The following is a 23,170-nucleotide window of genomic DNA, read 5'->3' as shown; positions in this document are numbered from 1 at the left end:
ATGGAGAGCCCAGGGAGCAGCTATGGCTGTGCAGCCTGAAAAGAATGCATTGGACACCTGGTTAAAATGAGGTGACAGGGCTGTGGTGGGGGCCGGAAGAGCATCGCTGCTGGAGGACACATGGCCAAAAGGAGGAGAGTCATCCAAGGGACCAAAGGCGACACAACGTGCCAGTGCGAGGTGTGTCAGGATCATTGACCTGTGTTTCTTGGTTGCTATGAAACCAGAGGAAGTGCATGGGCTGCTCAGTCCATTAGCTCTGTGCACTGACCTCATGCAGAAAGCAGCAGCTCTCCCGGGTGACAAGAAACGCTCATTCAGAACCCCTCATTTCATGTCAAAGAGCAGCCCGTGGCCCTGCAGACTGTTGCTGCAGCTCTGGGGAGGCAGAGCGACTCAGGTTATTAGTGTGTTGGCAAACCTAACTACTCCAACAAAATAGAACGTTGACTCCATGTCCAAGAGCGGTTAAATCCATACTTAAGAGCACACACTTTTTAGCATTTTAAAAACTATTACAAAAGTGATCAGAATATTACCTACTTTTTAGAAAGTTTACTGTGTAAACTGATGTTTTTTATTTTAATTTGAGGAGAAAAAGACTTTAGAAATATGAACCCTTTTCTATAATATTTATTTATTTGTGTGCAAGGTGTGTGTGTGTGTGTGTGTGTGTGTGTGTGTGCATGTGTGCGCGCACTCCCACGCTTGCATGTCATGGTGTGAATGTCATGGTATGTAGAAGTCACAGGACAGTTTTATGGGGTCACTTCTCTTCTACTTTTACATGGATTCTGGGGATTGAACTTTGGTCACCTGGCTTGTGTGGTGAATGCTTTACCTGCTTGACCAGCTTGCTCGCCTTATAATTTTATTTTGAAAATCACTTTTTCAACTGAGACAATAGCAGTATGATGACAATTCAAATATGCACAGAGGACAGAAGAACACCCCCTCTTCCTTCCAAGTCTCCATCTCTTTAAGGCTTGTTACTCACAGCAGCTACTCTGAAGTTTCTTACACATTCTTTCAAAAATGTTTTAAGCACATAAAGCCAAGTATAGTCATCTGTTTATGCAGTTGGAGGCACTCTGTATTTTGTACTTGCTCTTTATCTTACAATTATTCTTCAATATCTTCTTTATTATGATATTTTATTAGTCTGTTTTCTATTGTTACAGTAAAACACTCAAGAATGAACACATTATACTGGGGGAAAGAGGTTTTTTTAGTTCACAAGTTTGGAAAGCTGGAAGTCCAAGGTGAGATGGCCCATTTGTTTAGCCTTTGGTAAGAGTCATCTTGGTACGTTACCATATGGCACATGGCATCCTGGTGGAGGACAGGCAAAAGGGGGAGAGGTATGGCACACAGGGAAGCTGGAGGATTAGGGCCAGGCTTTTATGGGGATATAACTATCTCTCAAAAACCAAGTTAGCCCCTTCTGTGAGCTGGGCTCCAACTCTTAGAGGTTTCCCATTCTGCTGCCTTGCCACACCTAGACTTGAACTTGCAGCTTTTGAAATGTTGTGGAAGACTCAGACCTCATACCACAGCAAGCATGCCTGTCTATGTGCTCACCTTTGTGGCTGTGCTGTATTTCACCATGGGATCATACTGGAATTTCTCTAAGGCATCTTCAACTGATAGACTGACTACTAGTTTTCGGATTGTTAACGAAGCCAGAGTCAATAAAATTATTCTTAGGACTCATGCACATGTAAATTCATGTCTGTAGATCAGAGACTGAGAACTTCTTAACAATTACAATTTAATTAATTAAAAGCATATTGACCTTTGATTAGATCAGCTAAGTTTCTGCATATGATCCCAGTTGCATGGAATCAAAATTTAATTTGGAAAACAATGAAAAATAGTACTTTAATTTGTGTATACCTAATTATAGAGGAATGGTGAACTTTTTAAATTTTATTCAACTCACATTTCTATTACTGTAAACTTCTCATTTCCTTTTGGAACTTTTTGTTCTGCCCCTTTTGATTTTTACTGATTTGCAGAGTTTTATATGTATTAAGATTTTATTCTTCTTTGTATCTTTTATAACCTTTGGGTTTTCTCTGTTGGATCTTTTTTATTTTGATTCTATTTTTTGTTGTCAAATTTATTATCTTGTCCATCTGTTTTTTCTTTGTTGGCTGTACCCCCTGTTTCTGTTTAAAAGACATTCTCAATAAAAGATTGTGCTTACTTCACCTCCTTCATCTAATCCGTTTGCAGTTCCCTTTGTAAAACATTTGTATCTTTGATTAATGGGCTTTATTTGAACATAGAGGAAGAGGTAAGAGCCTGGCTTTGTTTTCTGTGGTGACTGTGCACCCTCCTTATCATTCACGTAATAATCTGTTTGTGTGCTGAGTCTAAATTCTGCCTTTCCGATACACTACATCCTAAAATGGATTTGGTTCTGGACTCTATTTCTAACTGCCAACTCCTGCTTTAAAGAAAAATCTTTAGTTACCACAGCTTTAAATGACATTTTGTATCTAACATGACTTGACCTTCCAGCTATCTTTTCTTCCCTATGACATTTCTTGACTGAATATACACACTAATGATTCCAAATGGACTTCAGAGAGAGTTACAGAAAAAAGTCAATCTTGAGAGTGCAGATGAGGAGTGATTTCCATGTATCAGGTCTCCTTTATGTCTCTCAGAAGTTTAACATATTCCTCACATAGACCTTTTATCTTTCAAATTTTAGTTTATCCTAGACATTTTTTTATTGCTCTGAAAACTCTAAATGATTGTCTTTTAGTATTTTATTTTCAAAATACTTGTTTCTTATAGTTAAGAAATGTTCATTGATATTTTGTAGACTGCCATCTTACTGAAGGTGATTTCCCTTGATTTTGGGGTGGGAGTCACTAAATAATTCTGTTGTGCTCTACTGAAATAGGTAAGCATGTTACATCAGAACTTAAATATGATGAAGGCCCATGGCTCACCAATTTTAGCATATTCTGCAGTTGAGCTCAGATGAAGGCTAATATCAAGTGAGTATATTAATACTCCTACATTAAGAAGAATGAACTCAGGGCCAGATGTCCCTTGCTCCAGTTGGAGTGACCCTAAACTTGGAACATAACAATGCCTTTCTCCTCACCAGAATCGGCACAGCTGAGTCCTGGTGCCAGAAGCCTGGATCTATCTCTGCTCTAAAATTCCAAGAACAGTGGTACTCACTGGCATGGAGTAGACCCAGAGTCATTCTGGGAAAACTTGAAGTCTGCTGTGGACTTGGGGCAGGGGTGGTCTCGCCGTGACAGAGGGAGACCAGGGTCAGGCAGAGGCATCAAGGTTCCGTACTGCGCAGCATTTTTCTCAGGCTCTGAGCATTCAGGCCCAGTCTTAGCTGTGAGAGGGTGAGATCATTAGCAGACACTTGTCTACTCAGGCCTGTCTTCTCTTATAGACTACCACGGCCATACAAGGCCACTTGGAAATGCTCAATGTGAGAAGCACTAATCACTCCACTGGAGCAAGGCCAGCCAGTACTCCTCTGCGGTTTTTTAGACTCTCTTGTTACTCTGCCACAGACCAGCACTTTCTTACTTTCGGGTACTCACTAAAGTCCCATGGCATTCTAGTCTGGGTGAGGCTTTCCGATAGAAAAATCTCATTTTTGGTTATATCTCTATATACACTCTAAACAATTTCAATAAACTTTGCTCATAAATCCTGGTTCTTTTTAAACAAAAAGAATCTACATTAAAAAAACAAAAACAAAAACAAACTGGTTTGGCAAAAAGAAAAACAAAACAAAACAAAACAACAACAACAACAAAAAAAAAAAACCACACCAGCACCAGTGATTTAAAAGATCACTCCGTTGTGCGTATTGTTTCCTGTATGTAAATATCCTTACATGGCCTCATTTATCACCACTACCTCTCCAGGGAGCTGCCGTTTCCTGCCACCTCAGACTCCTACGAGTGCAAAAACATTAGGAGAGGGGGTGGGAAGCCCCCAATCGAACAATTTGTCTAGGGGAAAGGCCGTCAATTACATGTGTAAATAATCTATGGGTATGCACGATTGTTTATGCAAGGGAGCCGTGGGGGGTGTGGATTAAAGAGATTTGCATAACCATATAGAAGGCGCTGGAGCACTCAGGCCTATCTCCACTCCAGCGATGACTGGAATTCTTAGAAGTACTGTCTGGCTGGAGAGGAAAACCAGGTGGTGGTAACTGCTTCACCATGTGGCACCGAGGGGCAAGACTTGGGGACCAGCATGAATTAATCACAGGCTTTTAGGATGTCATCACATTTCTTGGGTCTGGCTTTGGTAAATTCCAAAGTGAAAGCTGGGAAAGGCCATTTTGGTTCCAGCGTTTTCTTTTTAAAACGCTAGCGGTTGCAACTGCAGACTTCCTTTGATGTCCGCGCGGTGTCTTCCGAGAACAGCCATCTACCACACCTGGCAGGGGCTTCTTGAGAAAGGGACAATGTGGGCCAGAGACAGGTCTCTGCCAGTGAACAGGCTCACGAACATGGAGTGTCCTCCTTGTGGAGCAGCTGAAACACATCCCTGTATGAGGCACCAGGCCTGTGACAGTCCCACAGAAATCTGCTTGGCGTTTGCAATCGGCATTTCCAGCAAGACGCTCTTCCTACTTCTCCATAAATCAACACTGCTGTGAGAACCAGGAACTCAGCATTACGACCTCTACCTGCAGTCTGCTGAGTGATCCTAAATGTGTGAGGTGACAGGTATCGTTATATTCTGTATCTCCTCAAAAAACACCTTGGAGGAAATAGGCTCAGGTAAGCTGGTGCATTGGTTAGCTTAGGGAGAGCCATGCCTAGTTCATCTACCCGAATGAAAACGTGAAGGGAACTTAATCAGAACCTCCATTGCACTGATCTGATAGGGTGAAGTGTTTTGGGAAACTTTTTCTGCCTCGATCAAGTACTAGAGTTTTAGTTTTCTGAAACTTCCATGTTGAGCTTCAACAGTTTTGTTCATGTGTACCATATATCATTCAGTGAAGTCTTTGATGTAGTTTACACATCATATAAGAAGATAAAGTGTGCACAATAGGAGACGCCAGGCTGTGAATGAAACTTGCTACCAATGCTTACATAAATCTCCTCCTGGAATTCCCAGCAAATAGAGGGTGCGGAGCCTGCAGCACTGGAAGTGGGAGGTGGAGGGGTGAGGTGGGGGGTGGAGGGGTGAGGTGGGGGTAGGGGGCTGCTCATTTGTCCCAGCTGCGGACCTTTCACATGTGATTTATCTCTAGCTCTAATCTAAAGCTCTGAAGCAACATGAAGCTGAGGAGGGAAGAAAAGAGACTTTTGCCTTTCACCCTAACTTAGAACCCAGGGGTTCACCAGATGTGTGACCACCAGCCCAGTAAGATGATGTGTCTTTGTAGACGCTCATATCTTCCCTAATGATAAGTAGTCATGCATACATTAGCAGCCTTAGAGGGCACTGAGGATGGACCACTCTCTCATCAGCAGCTTTGGACCCCATCTGTCATTTCTTTGGTAACACTGGAGAGGAAAACATCAAAATTGTCCCACCTTAGGTCTCTGGACATAGAAAGAGACATGACATTATGACCTGATCCAAATATTAGAATATTGCGTGCTATCATCTCATCTTTTAGTAGTTAATCCAGCTGAGATGTTGATTACCTGGCCGAGAGACCACTCCTTGGGAAGACTGAGTCACCTAAAGCTGTACTAAAAGCTGGGAAGAATAATTTCCTTTAATAAGACAGTGGCCTTGTCCTTCACAGAAGGCCCCCCCTCAGTGCAGCCCCTTAGGGAGCCTCCCTCCTCACAGCACCGTTAAGCCTGCCCACTTTGAAAAGTGGGACTTTTTCTACTTTCTATGTTTTACTTTTGGATAATGACCAAAAGCCTAAGCGTGGGATTGGAGAGGTGGCTCAATGGTTAGGAGCCTGCACTGCTCTTGCCGAGGACCGGAGTTCACTTACAGCACCCATGTCGGGCGGCTCACAACCACCTGTAACTCCAGCTCCAGGGGACCTGACTCCCTCCTCTGTAGCTTCCTGGATGCACACACCCACAGCAAGAGGCTTGCTGACCCCTATTGCTGAACATGCTGGCTTTCTTGGGCCCTAACTCAAAAAGCATGGATTTCTCTCCTCCTCCTCCTCCTCTTCCTCCTCCTCCTGCTCTTCTTTTGTCTTCTATCTTGCTACACCTGGAAACTGCAGAAATTTAAAGTTTGTCTGCCCTGTGCCTTTTCTCTCAAATTCTAATGAAATTGTCCTTGCACTTTCTTACAAATTTGTTACTAGACTCTTGCATTAAAGATACTGAGAACCCAAAAGGGAATCATGATGTTCCTGGCAATATACAATCTCTCCCCGGCCCTAGCGACTCAAATGGAACTTCCCTCTTACCGCACATTACTAGGGACACTGTTACATGGGTTAAGTGTTTGTTTCATGAGTTACTGCAAGAGAAACTCAACAGGAGAGGTGATGGAAGCAGGCAGGAGCCATAGCTTTCTCCCTCTGGGACTGGCATTATGCATGAAGGATGTCCAGCAAAGAAGAACAGAAGAGTGGTGACCGTCCACCTGGCCAGGGACACATTTTCCTCTTTAAATTCAGCCAACCTGGTGATTTCAGAAGGGAACTGTTGCGATCAACTCAGTAACAAAAGAGCAAAAGAGACACGGGTTAGAACTTGAGCTGTAGCCAGCATACCACAATGTGACCTTAAGCTTCAATCTTGCAGGGGACAAAAGCAAACGAAGCTCTTCCTACCCGCTGGCGTACTTGGCTCTATCACGGTTTTCATGACCAGTGAGGAGATATGGAGACCTTTGTTGTTGTTGTTCTCTGGTGACTTTAGCTAGACAACAAGAAGGTCCTGGGACTAAAAGAAGCAATTATCCTAAGATAATGGGAAAACGATGTACCATGCCCAGCAGAAGAAAACGTTGCTATATATAACTTCTGTGCTTAGAATAAAACATGAGAATCATGAAGACCATGAATCACGAAAGAGACTGAGGTAGGCCGAGAATTTATAAATGACTGGATGGTGATTAGAAGAAATGTAGGAATGTTCAAGTCTCTGTTACAGAATAAAAAGCTACACTATAAACAGTTCAGAAGAGAGCTGCCAAGAGGAGCAGCAGAGAGCCAGAGTTGAAACTAGCCAGGCTAAGGGAGTAGAGTGAATGAACAGAGAACGAGAGAGAGGAGATGTAATAGATATCAAGAATGGAAAGTTCAGCTCCTGACTAATGGGCCCGATGTAAGCTCAGCTAAGAGAAATGCGCAGAGAAAAGCCCCAGCAGGGAAGAAAGCGCTCCTGACAGAAAAAAGGAGCTTGTAAATGAACTGGGCTGAGTGTGGTAACATCTACATGCAACCTCACCTTTAGAGACAGAAGCGGGAGAGCAGCTAGTTCAAAGCCAGTCAGAACTACACAGTGACACCCTGTCTCAAAGAGTCAAAAAACAAATGTAAACTGGCTGGGTTGATGGTTCAGCAGTTCTGAGTACTTGCTACTCTTGCAGAGGTCCTGAGTTTGGATCCCAGCACCCACCTTGAGCTGCTTACAACCCCCTATAACTCTAGCTCCTGTGGATCTGATGCTCTCTTCTAGCCTTTGCTGGTACCAACAGACATGTGCACATAACCACACACATACACACACACACACATGCATGCACACACGCACACACACATGCACATATGCACACATATACACACATATGCAGATACAATAAAATAAAAAAATTAAAGATGTTAATTTTTAGAAGAAAAAAGAATTCAGGGGTTTGTGACCTTTTCTAGGGAAAGACCTTTACTTCATAGGAGACAGACTAGATTACCTAAAATCCTTGTTCCTTTTCGAATAATGGGTGTCAGGACTAGCCAAAGTCGAGCATATGTATGTGGGGAAACCATAACACACAAGGCCCACACTTCAGATTTTGCTTGTTACACATTCAGAGCTGGATTATGGATTTAAAAAAAATTAAGTTTGTTTAAAATTAAAAAAATATTAAATTTGACAGAACATGGCATTTAAACCATAACTTCGTAAAAATAAGCACACAAACATAAGTGAAGAGATGAGCCATCATCCTGGCATACACATATGAAAATTCCTCTTTAACAGCAGAGTATAAAGTGATTAAATGTTCTTGACTTTGGCAATTAGGGAAAAAAAACAAAGAAAATTATAGGCTTTGGAAAACCATAAAGGGAACCAGAAGTTAGTTTGAAACCGGATATATGCTTCCAAACCACTGGAGAAAATAAAAACAAAGGCAGTGTTCCTAAGAAAAGACGGAAGGAAATAGTAAAAGCATACCAAAGTGGAAAGCATGCACCCAGGTAATAGAATTAAGAACAAAAATACAAATTATACTTATTCATGTATTAAATCATTCAGGTTAAGTTAATAAGAGAATTCAATTATAGTCAATGTAAAGAGCATAACACAGAATAATGCAGAAACAGGGCAAGTAAAAGTAGGTACAAAGGCCACTGTCCCTCTGCTGCCCAGATGCATCCATCCTTACTCCAGGCAAGTTGTGGAGACCATCTTCATAAAAAGGAGTTGGTGAAAAAGGTCACATGAGCTACAAAGAACAGTAACAAATCAGTAGGAATAGACTAATGTGTCAAAAAAGACACCATGAAAGAAAGCCCCAGATCCTAGGAAGCCTGGAGGTGTGTGTGTGTGTGTGTGTGTGTGTGTGTGTGTGTGTGTGTGTGTGTGTGTGTGTGTGTGTGTGTGTGTTTATGTCTGTGTCTCTCTCTGTGTGTATGCTATGTGTGTGTGTGTTCGGGGAACCAAACTCAGGTCTTCTGGAAGAGCAGCCATCACTCTTGACCAGTGAGCCATCTCTTCAGCACCCAGAAGCAGTATTTCTATAACAAATCTCGAATGCATCCCAGTGAACAAAACACCCTAATGCAGAGGAAACAATCTCAGTCCCTGTGATGGGTGACAAAAGAGAAGAAATGCACGGGTTGCAGAGCAAATTAAGGAGGACATAAAGAAGAGGTGGGCGTCTCTCCCAGTCCTGAGAGCACTGAGGTTTGAGGGATGCTTTCAAATGTCTCCCAACTTGGAGTGGTAGTGCTGGGTTCTGGGTGTTCTAGAGTCCATTTCCATGGGGTAAAACACTAAAAGGGTGACTGAGGAAGAGACCTGTGACCCTGGCATCTTGGTTGTTTTCTGACCTGAAGGAGTGACTGTGTACTGGTGGGAAAGAACACTGGGCCATTGACAGGGGCTCAGATGCATGTGGGAAGCCAAGTCCGAGGAGGAGAAAAATTAATACTGCCTCCTTCTCTCTGAACAGGGCATCCAAACTTGGTGCTAGTTGATAAAGAGATGGCTGAAATCAGAAGGAAATTCGTCTATCCCCACCCATCAAATTCCTAAGGAATTGACCCCCAGTACAGAGGGTCCTACATACTGAGAGAAGACTCAGTATCTGTTGCTGGGGTCTGGAGTCTCCAACTCTGAGTCTTAAATCTTAATCCCTATTTTGGGCAGCTCTATCCAAGTTTGTTGCATTGCCAACATGAAACCACCACTAAGAATCCAGTTCTAGAAGGAACTACCTACATGCTGCACTGTTCTTGCTTCTTCCAAGTGGGCCCCAGAGCAAAAAATTAGGTGGTGGCATTCAGCTACACACAAAGAAAACCACAATGGCCAGTAATGTGCAAAGTCCCCATGACTATCAGAGTCTGTGTTTGCATGGGATGATTTCCATCTCCCAAGCTTAGTTTTTCCTGAGAAACTGGTATGTAAGAGGTAGATGTGATATAAGACCTTTGGCTTGAGCTGGGTCAGAGTGTTGTGGTGTTCATCCACAGAAGGGTACCAAGAAAGGGCGGTGCTCTGGCCTTTCCCTGGATGCTGATGTGATGAGGGAGCATGTGGGTGGTCTCCTCTCTGCTGGCTCTGAGAGTCTATTGCCCAAGGCAAATTAGCTTCTGCTAAACCTTAATCAGCAGGGTAGGAGTCTAGAGTGCCTTTGCTACCTCGGTTCTCCATCAGCATTTAGGGATAATAGGGAACAAACTGTTTGTTTTCTTTTACATTTTACATTTCCAGCCTAGGTTTACTGCTGTGGTGGAGTAAGACAAATGATTCCCCCATTATCGTGAGTGATTGGTACAAAGACCGAAACGTGCCAAGTTTATGAATGGGACATTAGAGCCAGGGGTCTTCTCAGTGACCCGGATGCCCCAACCCACAGGGTCTCTGCTCTGAATTCCTCCACTTTTCTCATTGGTCCCATGAAAACACATTGGGAGCACAGTTCCGTTGTAGAAGAAATCATCTTGCCTTTGTTTATTGACATTCCACACAACCATCCGGCCACCATCTGCACCTTGCATTTCTCTTCTCCTACTGGCTGCCGTGTTCTGTCCACCCTGCAGGTTCCTCTTCCTCCTCTTCCGATTGCTGGTTTCCTGGTCGCAGTTGGCAGTTGGTGAGGCGGCACACTGGTGTAAGCGCCCACCTTATAATGACCAGGTGTTTGGAGTGCCTTCCCCGCCGGGCACAGTCCTCAGTGCCTTCCCTTTGCCTCCATACAGCAGACTCCAGTTCTCTGCACGTTGCCAGAAGCTCCTGAGAAATTCTTCCTCCAGGTGAGTTCCGCAGTAGTCTACAGAGCCCTGAGCCTATGCCAGCCCTGCTCATAAAACTATCTTCCAAATGTTCTGGTCTAGCACAAGCTACCTTTGCTTCCCTTGTCTTCTGTAGGTTCCCACAGCATTTTCACTTGAGCCTTGACTCCAGGCAATGAGTGTTCAGTTTGCCTCTGCCACCACCTACCATTCTCTTCCTGGGGTTGCTGTAGGGTGAGTTCATTGCTTCTTTGCCAGACCATGGACTCTTTGGCAGAAGGCAAACATCTAGTCAACCCCTGTCTACATACCCCAATTGAGAAGCTGAATGCCTTGAGCTCTCAGCTGGGCCTTGTGCAGCGAGTCACTCCCAAATGCTATCTTTAGCAGACCTCCCTGAACAATGGACCTATTGTCTTCCTCAGTGTCTCCTGTCTGGTGGCGCATAGACAACACGAACCACACGTCTTCAGACATAAATCAAGCACCTCCTTACCCTACTTCTGCCTTGGGTTTGCTTTGATTCTCCTACAGTCCCTTTCCAATGGAGGCCATCAAAGCCAATATCCCCTATCGCTTATCTTCCATTCTTCCTCATCTCCATTTCGCTAGTCCCTAATACAGAGCCTGTAGCTAGAGTTTTCCTGCCTGGCCCACAGTCAGGACAAATCTCTCTCACCTGCCAGTCCCACAGCTGCTCAGACCCAACCAAGTAAACATACAGAGACTTATATTGTTTATAAACTGTATGGCTGTGGATAGCTTCTTGCTAACCATTCTTTTATCTTAAATTAGCCCATTTCTATTAATCTATAAGTTGCCATGTGGCTTGTGGCTTACCGGTACCTTACATCTCGCTTGTCATGGCGTCGGCTGGCAGCGTCTCTCTGACTCAGCCTTCCTGTTCCCAGAATTCTCTTCTCTGTTTGTCCCACCTATACTTCCTGCCTGGCTACTGGCCAATTAGCATTTTATTTATACAGAACGATATCCACAGCAAGAGCCTCCCCCTTTGACATTTTTTGCATTGCCCACCATTCATTGGCCCCCAAATCTCACTATCTAACTGTATTCTCCATGTCCTAAAACCATGTCATGTCTGATGCTTTGTAGATGCTCAGGTGTGTAGTATTAGAGTTACAGGTGACCCTGAGAGGTATTCTTTGGGTTTCAGGGCACCTGAGATTTCTTGAAAGATATGGTATATTGATTTAGAGAATAATTTTATCCAATGGTTTTGAACATTAGAACACACACCAGAATAAAGTAAATTTAAACTATGTGAACTATGTGTACAGTGGTTCCTTTTGAGAGCCTTCAGGTGTATGAACTCAGTGTGCTCACTCAGGACACCATTCTGCTTGTGACACACACGTCTCTCAGTGCATCTTCCATGGCACCGCTGCCTCTCCATCTGCCATGTCTCCTTTTTAGTGTCTTTGCTCCAGGCCTGCATCTGCCTCGCACGCACTGCCATGCATTCATTTTGTTTTATTAACAGTCTCCTTCGCCGAGATCATATTTGCCCCTCTCATTCCAACCTCCTCATGCACCCATTCCACTACGCTCAGCTGAAACCTCTCTCCAGATGCCCCCCCAGAGGTCTCTGTGTCAGAATTGCTCCCTTTTCCCTCTGTCCGTCCTTTCTCATATGGTGTGAAATCACCTGGTCTTCGCTGCCTCCCTCCTGCGGTGTATTAATAGACTCCTTTTGGTAAAGTCAACATTTGGGTTTTTATATTCCTGCCTGGTGAAGGATTCTGTGGCACTTCTATGGGTTTCTACGAAAAAAGTCAACATCCAAGGAAGGAAACTCCCTGCTTACACAGCCCCTCAGTTTCAGCTCCTTCTGCACTTACCTCTGACCCCTCACTCAGGTGCATGGCTCTTTCTTCTGTGTCACAGCACTGGGGCCACAGTGAAGCCCTGAGATTGTCATTGCGCAGCTGTATCCTCTGGACCCCACCCAGGCCTCTCTAGGGGGTCCTGCTCTTTTGCCATCATTATTAAATGCTAAAACTGAGTTCTGGTGTGTGTGTGTGTGTGTGTGTGTGTGTGTGTGTGTGTGTGTGTGTGTGTGTGTGTGTGTAAATGTTACTGGGTGTGGAACACAGGGTTCTATACATACTAGGCAGGACCTGTGCCACTGAACAACACCCACTCTCAGAATATGTTTCCTGATATATATTAGTATTTTTCTCATCCCAAGTATAATTTTATGAAAAACTCTTTAAAATATCTTTATCTATGTTGTTATAAAGTCTAGAAGAGAAATACAAACATGGTGTGATGTTATCTCAGACAATCCAGAACAGTTTAGAGCAGCATTTGAAAGCCCGCTGGCTGGCAGAGGCTTCTGTGGCTCCCTCTCTCCCTTCAGTGCCCCCTCTGTCACCCAGATGAGTCTGTGTTCACTAAGGACAGGGAGGGAGGTGAGCTGGTTAGCAGGCTGGACAGTGGCTTCAGATTGGTCACGGGTCTTCACAGAGGCATAGCATTTGACTTGGAATTCCCCGTGTGAGGTACTGCTGGGATGACCTCATGCACATTCTGCATTGTGATTCACTTTCAGTGCTCAAATGCCAACTGTATGCACTGGAAACACAGGAAGGAAAGTGAATGTAAGCATACAATAGCTGTCTTTAAAAGTTGCTCATATTTTAAACAAAAGTGTAGCAGGTCGTTCCAATTCTGCTTATTAGGAAAAAGTGCTTCCCAGCATCCGCGGTAGACTTGTGACAGAGCTGGGTGCTACTGGTGCCTGCTGGGCAGGTGATGTTTGCTGAAACAGTCCCCTTGAAGCCCAGTCTACATGGCACAGAGAACTCAAAGAAAACTGCTTATGAAGGGCTGGGGTGGCCGAGGCTTTGCCTACTTGGATAATAGCATCATCCTAGCTATCATTGAACTTGGATGGCTGGGTTTATGATGGACAAGAGCCTTGCCTAGGTTCCTTAGATACTAAACACTATAACAGGGTGAGGGAAAAGAAGAAAGAAGTGACCACGTGGTCTGGGGTCAAAGTATTCAGTGGTCCCTACACTGACCTACCCCAAATAGTCTTGATGTAAACATGCTTGATCAGCAGGTAACCTCAAAGCTGGGTGGCGGTGGTGCACGCTTTTGATCCCAGCACATGGGAGGCAGAGGCAGGTGGATCTCTGTGAGTTTGAGGCCAACCTGGTCTACAAAGTGAGTTCCAGGATAGCTAGGACTGTTACACAAAGAAACCCTGTCTCAAAGGAAGAAAAAAAAAAGAAGAAGAGTTAACTCCAATAAGGAGACTTAGGAAAGTTAAAAAGAAAAGTGTCAGTCACATGAGAAAAGTATTAGGGTTTGCAGATATAATGAATCAACAGAAGAAGAAAACAGTGAAGTTGGAAGAAGAAAAATTCTTCCCCATCTCTGAACTCAACAGATTTGCTTTGGTTCAGCTTTCTCCTCTTGAGTCCAAACAGTACATCAAGTCAGAATGTTCCTGCCTTGAAATGGTAATCTAATAATCTCCAAAACCTTTGGGAGACGAAGTACCATTTGTTCCTTTCACCTTCTGCCCTTAGAAAACACTGCCCTTTGGAAGTTTATCTCTGGCGTCTTGGATTTAGTCACCAAGGGGATATAGCAGCTTTGCTGCAGTCCATAAAGAATGCTCATGCTCCCTTCAGGCCCATCCAGATGCAGTTCCAGGCAGCTCCCTGCCGGACTCAAACTTCTAATCTTGGTGGTTAACCCGGACCCTTAACCTCCTTTACAAATCACAACGGGTATGTGGACGGGAGGCGATCCCGTATAAGCTGGAAACAATGCTCTTGGCTGGGGCTTCTTTTCCTCTCTGGCTTAGTCCTAAGGGACATGGCTTTTCTACTTCTTTGAGCCTTGCGAGTCTTGAGGTTTTATTGCAAAAAGAAGAATTCTGTGTGGTTTTAAAAGGCCAGTCACTTTGAGTAATCCAAGCCCTCATTTATCCAAACACAGAGGCCGAGGACCTCTTAGCAAACGAGGTCCCATGTGATACAGACTCTGGCAAACGTTTGTTATCTGTCCTGCGCTGTTGCCCATATTTCTGCTTCACAAGTCTGCTGTTCATGTTTTCAAGTCACCCTGTCCTTGTTAGAAACCTTCATGGATGTGTGCTCGTGTACATGTGTGCAGGTGTATGACCATGTGCAAGTGAGCATGCACATAAGGTCATGCTAGAGAGAGGGAAGGAGTTGGCTGTTTGCTAAACCCTGCAGCAAATGAGGTTCAGGGATAATTAAGAGAAATCTCCCTTGGCAGAAATGTGCCTCTTTGGGTCTGCTTCTCATTTTGGACAATTGGAAAAGGCAATCACTCAAGTTTTATTGATGCCAAAAGTTTTTCACAGTCATCAATATAGGCTACGAAAATGAAGTCGTTGACATCTTATTTCTGGCTTTTTTCTTTCAGATAATTTTGAACTCTCCAGCATCGTATATTTTGAACCACGGAAGTTTCCTTCCCGTAAGTGAACATTTCCAGTGCATTGTACAAAACCGCTCTTGTGATCTGCCGGTCACATCTGTATCAGTCAAGCCCATTCAGTGCCATAAGACTGATCTGTCTGATATTAATCTTACTCAAAGGGGCATGAGATAAAACTTTCAATCACACACACACATACACATGCCTTTAGCTATTCGTAACAGAATATATATTCTTTGGAAGCCTTTTCCTAGGCCTTTGGGGACTTGGCCTGCTCCTTCAAACTGTGCTTCAGAGATATCTTCTATACTATTTTGTTTTGTCTCTGGGGCTCATTAGGTTGGGGCTTTGGGTAGAGAGTTTACTCCACATGTTTCAGCTCTCTGGGTCAGAAGTCTCTGCTCCCATGCATCCTTGGTACTTGGCTTCTGCTAGTGTTTGAAGTAAGGGTATTGTAGCAGGAATCTTAAAAGTTCTTATTAATAAAATCAAACCTGAGGCCAGTTATTGGGGTCAATGCTACAGGGTATGAGCTAAAAAGTAAGGGGATGATCTTGTATGGGCTGGGAAAGGACACATTTTCCCCCCAGTTGCAGAGTACAACCAGCCTTCCATAGTCACCATAAGAAGGCCAGTCTAACGATTATGGTTGGGATGGTGACATAAGACCAGCTAAACCAGTGCAGAGGTGCCCCTGCATGCTCAGGACAGACAGGATTCGTAGGCCTGGGTATTTGCTCTCAGGTGAGAGAAGCAGGGTTTCCCTCAGGCCACCTCCTGGAAGGATCAGAGTGGATACCAGGTGCACAGGAAGCTGACTCATGAGCTACACCATGGCTGCTATTAGCTAGTGGGGAACATGGCCTTGGGTTAGCTCACGGGGCTGCCAGAGTCCACACCATAAAAGCACAGATACTCACTACTACAGGAAGGAAAAGAAGTGACCCACTGCAATAATATTAGCTACTGAATAATGGTGTTGGCCATCTCTGACTGAAAATCAGAACTACAAGTAGAATAATGGAATGGCTTGAAGAAATATGTCAGGGCACAAGGATGAGTGCATCACTTTCTACTGTCGCTAAGACTGAAGCCAAATTCATAAACAGAAGTTTCCTCCTGTGAACTACCCTCTGCAAGCCTTTTATTTATTAATTGCTGCTACGTACTGTCTTTATTACTCTCCTCTGAAGTCCATGTGCATGTTGTATGTTCTCTACATCTGAGAGAGAGGGAGAGAGAGAGAGAGAGAGAGAGAGAGAGAGAGAGAGAGAGAGAGAGAGAGAGAGTGTTTTCTTGAAGTTAAATAATATTCTCAGGGCTGTAAAAGAGTTTAACAAGATCTGGATACTTTTCCCAAACCATCTCCTCCGTCACCCATCTAATTGTGTGCCTTTTCCTCCAGATGTGTATAATGGACTATTGGTTGCATGGAAACCTTGCCGGCCACTTATCTCAGCACCACAAATCAGTGATGTTGTAAATCAGATATCTTGAAGCATCTCTGTGGCCCAATCCACATCCCAGAACTCTAGCTACAGGCACAACCAGAGTGGGAGCTAGATCAGGAGCTAGAAGAGCCCTGATGGTCCAGCACATTGCCAGGTAGGCTGTCCTGGCTGACTGGACTAATAAAACCCTCCTGCTGACAGGAAAGGATATTATAAAAATATACATGACTGATAATAGTAAATCTATCCTAACTATTTATAACATTGAGATTGACCTAACAGAACATTCATAATTCTGCAAGAACTCCATCCAATTCTGTTTGTGGGCTGGCTCTCCTGGTCTTCTGACTGACATCCTTTACCCAGAATTCCATGGTCTGAATCATTTCTTGCTTGCCCCATCAGGGTCACATCCAACACATTAAAGCCCACACATATGAATGTAGTGACTATTGAAGATTAAAGGTTTCTTTTTTAATATGGTTTTACTGTAAATGATGAGACTACAGATCTGATCTGCACCTTCAAGTTTTCTGTGCAGTGGTATTCTGCAAGAGCCACGGATAGCCAAGCGAGTCCATAGGCCAGCACGCTGACCAACCTCGGCCCTCTCTTTTTCCTGGATGGTAAAGGTGAGACATACATACACAGAATCTAGCCCTAGACTATTGCTAGCCAATGATTTGCAGGGAAGTTGTGAGCAGAAGCCTTTGGGCAGCAGCTGTAAAACCAGAGTGACATTTGATAGACAGCAACAGGCGAGGCAGAAGAGACAGAAAGATGCCAAGTTTCCATGGAGGACAAGAACCCTTGCACCTTAGAGGGCGTAGTGATGCTTCATTGCTGGACCGCGGCTGCGGCTAGCTTCATCTCGCGTTGACTGCTTGTCATGGAGAACTACTGCTGGTGTGGTACTCGCCACTTTCACTGCTACGGTGAAAAGACATTTACAGAATGAAGCCGCAGGCCTGCACAGAGAAAGCCATTCCCGAGGACCCCATTCCTCCCTCTTCTTCATCTTCTTCCCTTCTGTGCGACAGTGCATCCTTCCCGTGTCTTATCAGATCCCTGGATGCACAGAGAAAAGGAGCCTCCTGGTCCACCTCTCTAACGAAAATCTGAGCAATCACATTTCTGGCTCAGAATGAAGCTTGTTTAGCATAATTAGTTGGAGACTTTGTGAGTGGAAAAGTTCTGCCAGAAGTGCTCTTCATTCAGGGGACTGTCAGGATCAATTCTGAGCTTGTCTCCGTGCTCGAGAGTCAGAGAGAACAGAATTTAGTCCCTGCCATCTTTTTTTGATGTCAGTCTCTGAAGGTCAGCCATGGGGAAAACTGCCTGGGGAGCAGACTCATAAAGCCTGGTACGAACAACCACTCTTATTTTGTTCCTGCACATCTAAGCTCCATCACAGCATCACGGGAAGAGACACTTTCATAATCCAGCCTCAGGCGAGGAAACCAGGGCCCAGGAGTGCCTACTGGTTTGTGTGGGCACAGGGTGAGGCAGAGATGATCTGGGTATCGTTTGAGCCTGAGCTCTCTGGTCCTGATCTGTATCCGATTCCCCATCCACATTCTTGCCTCCCTCTGTGTCTTTCTTTTCATCTAATGAACCTTTGGGTACATCTAGAGTTCTTCCTAGATTCTGGTCAAGTTGATTTGCTTTTCCAGAAGAGCGGTCTGAGATCAATATCTGGAATTGACTTCTCCTTTTTAGGAGGAAATAAAAAGTCTTCCTACAGACCTAAGTAGCAGGAGGAAGACTGCTCCGAGAAGACCCATGCTTGCAATGCCCTGGACTTGTGTCTCACAGAGTGAAGAAGGAGGGATGTTGCTCCTGCCCTCCTGGTGTGGTTATCTCTGGGGCCATCATGGTCTCCACTGCCACAGGGACACCAGCTGACACACATGTTCCAGGAGTGTGAGGCCATTTGTTCCAACCAGGAATAGAGAGCAGGGACAGGCTGGGGCTTTAGGAGCTTCAACCCATCCTTCATCTTCTCTTTCTTTTTACCATGATGCATATAGGCTCTGCCGTTCCGCGCCCCATGCACATGTTCAAAGACATCAGACTGCTAAGTGAAGGCAAATGTCACGTTGTCAGTTTCAGCCTCAGAGGCAAGACCAAGCCTTCCTTAGTCTTCCTTGAGGTGGAGCAGACTGTCCCCAGTTTGCCCAGGCGCACCTTCACCTCCTGTTCTGGAAGAACTCAGACCTCAGTGCAAACAGGTACTGATTTCCTCAGTGCAAGAGACAGAGGCTTGGCTGGAGTGAAGGAGGACACATGGAAGACAATCAGGAAGTGTGGCAGAGTCGGGCAAACTGCCTTCCCAGTTGCAGGTCCTCGGGGGCCCTTGCCTTTAGCTTCTGCTTTTGTATAAGAAGTGAGTTGCTTTGGGGCTCCTAGCTGGAAATTCTACTTCATGCTGGAACCTTCCAATCCAGAAGGCAGAGGGAGTCCACCGAGTGGCCAGAGGCTGCTTATCTGTCAGCCTTCCTGGAGAAGGAAGAAGTCTTCCTTTCCTTCCTGATAATCTTTTCCTCCCATTTTTAACGTTAGGAATGCGAGCAGCCCCACCTCATTTAGGGGAAAGATCTTACACAAGCATCTGTTCTTCAAGCCTCCCAATAATGAGCATATTAAAACTTAAACAAAAGGCACAGCATTTGTTAATTGCCTCCTTTCGGCCATCTAGAAGCCAAGAGGCATGTCACACAGAGCGCGGTGAGCTGAGGAGCGGCACGGAGCGGCTTGGTGGGAACAATGTCCACACAACCAAACCAGACAGTCCCACACTTTATCAGCGCAAGAGGACAAAGGAGGCCACATTTATGTTTGGATCCCATAAACACTAGATTCCCTTACAATGGCACACCCTCCCTTTCACATCCCCCTCAGCAGCAGGAGTTCCAACACTGCCATGGGACTCCACGGCGTAGACATTCCCAGGAGTCCAGAGGCAAGCACACCCTCTCTCCTCTTGATGTCCGGCCAGCTTGTCTGGGTGGGTGTAGGGACCTTGTACATGGAGATCGGACTCAGAAACTCTGGCATAAGTGCATTTGCATCCCTGTCTGGCCACTGTCGCGATAAAAATGACTACACAAACTGCTGCCTCTGATGAACGTATAATGAAGCAACTGTGCAGCTTCCCCGAGAACCCAATGCCTTAGATGTCCTCAGATGCATCCTTAGACTCTCAGGAGCTGAGCCATGTAGGATTAACCACTGAGGAGGTGTATTCCAAGCAATTTTCCTGAGTTCTGAGGGACAGTAGTTTGCTTTTGTTTTGTTTTAAAAGACAACCCCTTTCCTCTTGGGCTCACACAGTGTTTTATAAAGAGGGGACCCAGAGTAAGCTGAGGATAAGGAGCCTCCCCGCTCATGTGGCCACAGATAGGCTCTGCCATGAAGTGACAGGAAATGTCCCTCTGTCAGGAGCACATCGACCTTTCTGGTACCTGATCTGGAGGGGGACATCTGGGCTGACCGATGTTTTATGTCTCCAAACATCTGTAAAGGGGATGAAGAGGCCATTTCTCTGCAACCTTTCTTTCCAGGTGCCTCCCCTGTCTCTTAACCCATGGGAGTAACCGAGGGGAAAGGAAGCAAATCCAACCCCATCGGCCTCTGTGTTAGTTACGTTTGCATAGCTGTGACCAAAAACACCAAGAGGGAACTTTAAAGGGCTCCTTTAAATTGATTTGGGTTCCGAGTTCCGGGGATTTCAGTTTATAGCTCTTGGTCCCATTGCTTCTCGGTCCACGGTGAAGTGAGTGGCTACCCCCCAAAGCAGGAGGGTCCTCACAGCCAGCAGACGAGTGGTAACAGGACCACACTGAAGGGATGCTGTTCTAGAGGGCAAACACAGAGAGAGGGACCAGGGACTAGACAGAACCTACAAAGGCCAGTCCCCAGTGACCCATGCCCTCCAGCTAGCTCTCACCTCATGGTTTCCACAACCTCCCCTAACAGTGCCTCCGGCTGAAAATCAAGCATGCAATACGTGAGTTAGGGTGTGGAGGGCATTTCATATTCAAATCATGCAAGTCCCCAGTGTGCCCTGGATATTCAGTTCTGAGTCAGAGATCCAGTGCTAGGTTAGGCCATAGTCCCTCTTGACTGGGAGTCCCCAGAGTCTCAATGTTGGTTTGATTCTGAATAATAATGAAAGGCCAGAAGGTAGCTCCTCAGTGGGCTCATCTCCAGAGGAAGGTTGACTGCGAGCACTGTCAACAATGAACTCATGGAAGGTTGAAGTGGACGGAGAAAAGCGGCATAGCTGGGAAGCTGGAGGGTTTCCTTGCCCCTTCTTCAAGGTTGAGGGTCTGGATGCCAGCTCGTCTTTGTTTGCTTTGTAACTTGTGTCAGAAAAACTAAGTTAAAAGATCTACTAATAACTGGCTTGTGCTAGTGATTCAGGAGTTGAATGACATCCCAGTTGCGGAACAGAATGGCCCTTGATGGACTGGGAGAGGGCGCTGGTCTCATTGGGAACAACCCTCATAAGGTGGAACCTCAAGCAACAAGAGTTGAAGGAATGGATACAGGCCAGAAACAAAAACAAAACAAAACAAAACAACAACAACCCAACAAAAACCAAGGGGGATATTTCAGAGTTCTTTCTTGTGGGATTAGGACAGAGGAGACTTCTTCATGATGCTGCCGTGAGTGGACCTGTATTTTGTAACTATAAGTAGTCTGCTTTGGGGAACATCTGTTTCTAAACTAGTTTGAGGATGTGACATTTCCATGAGGGAGAGACTTTGTTCTGGTTCGTGCTGGTTTCTAGGGCCAAGTGCAGAAGTTTAGTCCCTAATCAGAGCCTCCAAACATGTGTTATTCTTAAGCCTTATAATGTGACACAGTCAGATTACAGTTCTCTCTTTTCCCATGCACATCTAATCAAAGCACACAGTTCTTCTAGAGACAGAATCAGCAGACAACAGAGAATGTATGCCTTTATTGTTGGCAAGCACCCCTGATAAGACAGGCACTGTCTCCCATTAGCTGGCATGTCCTGGGGAAAAGTAACATTTCAGCTTCACTGGCGTGTGCCAGTGTGAAGATTTTCCCAATACAATATATTTTGTTCATATTCTTTCCTCTTCCTCCCTCCCTCCCTCCCCACCCTTTTTCAGGTTCATTTTCTCTCTCTCAAAAAACAAAACAAAACAAAAACTCAGAAAATCAAAACAGACAAACAAAATCCAGTAAGATGAAAAGAATACCAAAACCAACCAAACAATAACAACAACAACAACAACAACAAAGCATACAGAAACACATGGAGTCATTTTGTGTTGGCTAACTGCTCCTGGGCATGGGCTCTGCCCTGGAAGGGCTTAATCTTCAAAACCTCCATTGGTTAAGAGCATTCCAACGAAGACTGCCAGCATTATGAAGAAACCAACACAAACACCTTGAGAAAAGCACTGCTGTCGTTGATTAGAAAGTTCAACACTGGAAACTACGCATGAAATCCTGTTTGGGTTATCAGTTAGCTGGGGGTTATATTTCAAAACGTATTAGCTGCTTTTCAAGATCCCAGGCTCCCCCAGTCCCTCCTAGAAGCAGGGTTGAGAACACTCTGCTCTTAACAATGCTCCAAGCAGTAACAGGACCCTCAGGGGCCTTCCAGACAGTGAGCTTTTAAAATGTGTCTTCAAAACATTAACTCATGGGCATTAGGTTTCTAGCTGGTGTACTGCCCACAGGCTCAAAACAAAACAGTCAACAAAAAGGACACTGGGTTGGAGTTCGTCCTTAGCTAAAGTACAGCCACTGGGCAGAAACATCCCAGAGCAGAACATGAGACAAACTGGGGTATTCTCCGAGGAAAACACTGGGTTTAACCAAGAAGAAAATATTTGCACACTCATATGGTCTTCTTGCTCACGTAGTTCCTTTCCCACCTAGCACTCTATTCACAGGGCTTGGAAAAGACAGAGTGGGTAAAAGGTGAGGAAGAAATTCCTGGAGAACACAGCACCCACAGGAAGGCAGCTTTCTGACACCCTTCTCCTGGGGAAAGTGGGTCTCCTGGGGGCGAATTGTGCCTCTCAAATCTGTAGCTGTAGTCGGTGATTTGGCACTTAGAAAGGCAAATTAAAACTGTTGTAGCATGTCTAATCCAGCATGACTGGTGGTCTTACAAGGACACATGCACATGCAGATGGGTGGCTACATGAAGACACAAGGAGGTAGATGATGCCATCTGCATGTCCAAGAGAGCAGCCTCAGTAGAAGCTGGCTTCTAACACTTGAACTATGAGAAAACACATTTCTGTTCTTATTACCCCTAGTTCATGGTGTTTGCCATAACAGCCTGAATTGATGTGGGTGCTGACTTACTTCCCGTGGTTTCTCTTCGTGTCCATGCCTGGGACTTTGATATATTTATGCTCCTTTAGTAAAGTGACACTGTCCACATGTGGCTGGCTTCCGTTCTTGTGTTTCCCATGCTCTTAACCTTTTGGTCATAGGTCCTGGGTCTTGTTGCTATCTGCCATATCTATCTGTCCATCCATCCATCCATCCATCCATCCATCCATCCATCCATCCACCCGTCCGTCCGTCCGTCCGTCCGTCCATCCATCCATCTATGCACCCATCCATCCACCCATCCATCCAGTCTGTTGAGTGGTGAGTG

General features: G+C 45.1%; 1 long non-coding RNA gene across 1 annotated transcript in view; it reads left to right on the top strand.

Annotated features, from left to right (window-relative positions):
• LOC143272482 (uncharacterized) overlaps positions 1 to 22,950 on the top strand; it is a 45,226-nt gene extending 22,276 nt beyond the window's left edge. The window contains exons 4-5 of the long non-coding RNA XR_013050104.1: positions 15,050 to 15,103; positions 16,470 to 22,950. This is a non-coding gene — a long non-coding RNA (uncharacterized LOC143272482). The remainder of the gene's footprint in view (positions 1 to 15,049; positions 15,104 to 16,469) is intronic.
• Positions 22,951 to 23,170: the final 220 nt, after the last annotated feature.

Source organism: Peromyscus maniculatus, chromosome 3, assembly GCF_049852395.1.
Source record: "Peromyscus maniculatus bairdii isolate BWxNUB_F1_BW_parent chromosome 3, HU_Pman_BW_mat_3.1, whole genome shotgun sequence".
NCBI classification, from domain to species: domain Eukaryota; kingdom Metazoa; phylum Chordata; class Mammalia; order Rodentia; family Cricetidae; genus Peromyscus; species Peromyscus maniculatus.
This window is presented reverse-complemented; position numbering and strand designations above follow the sequence as displayed.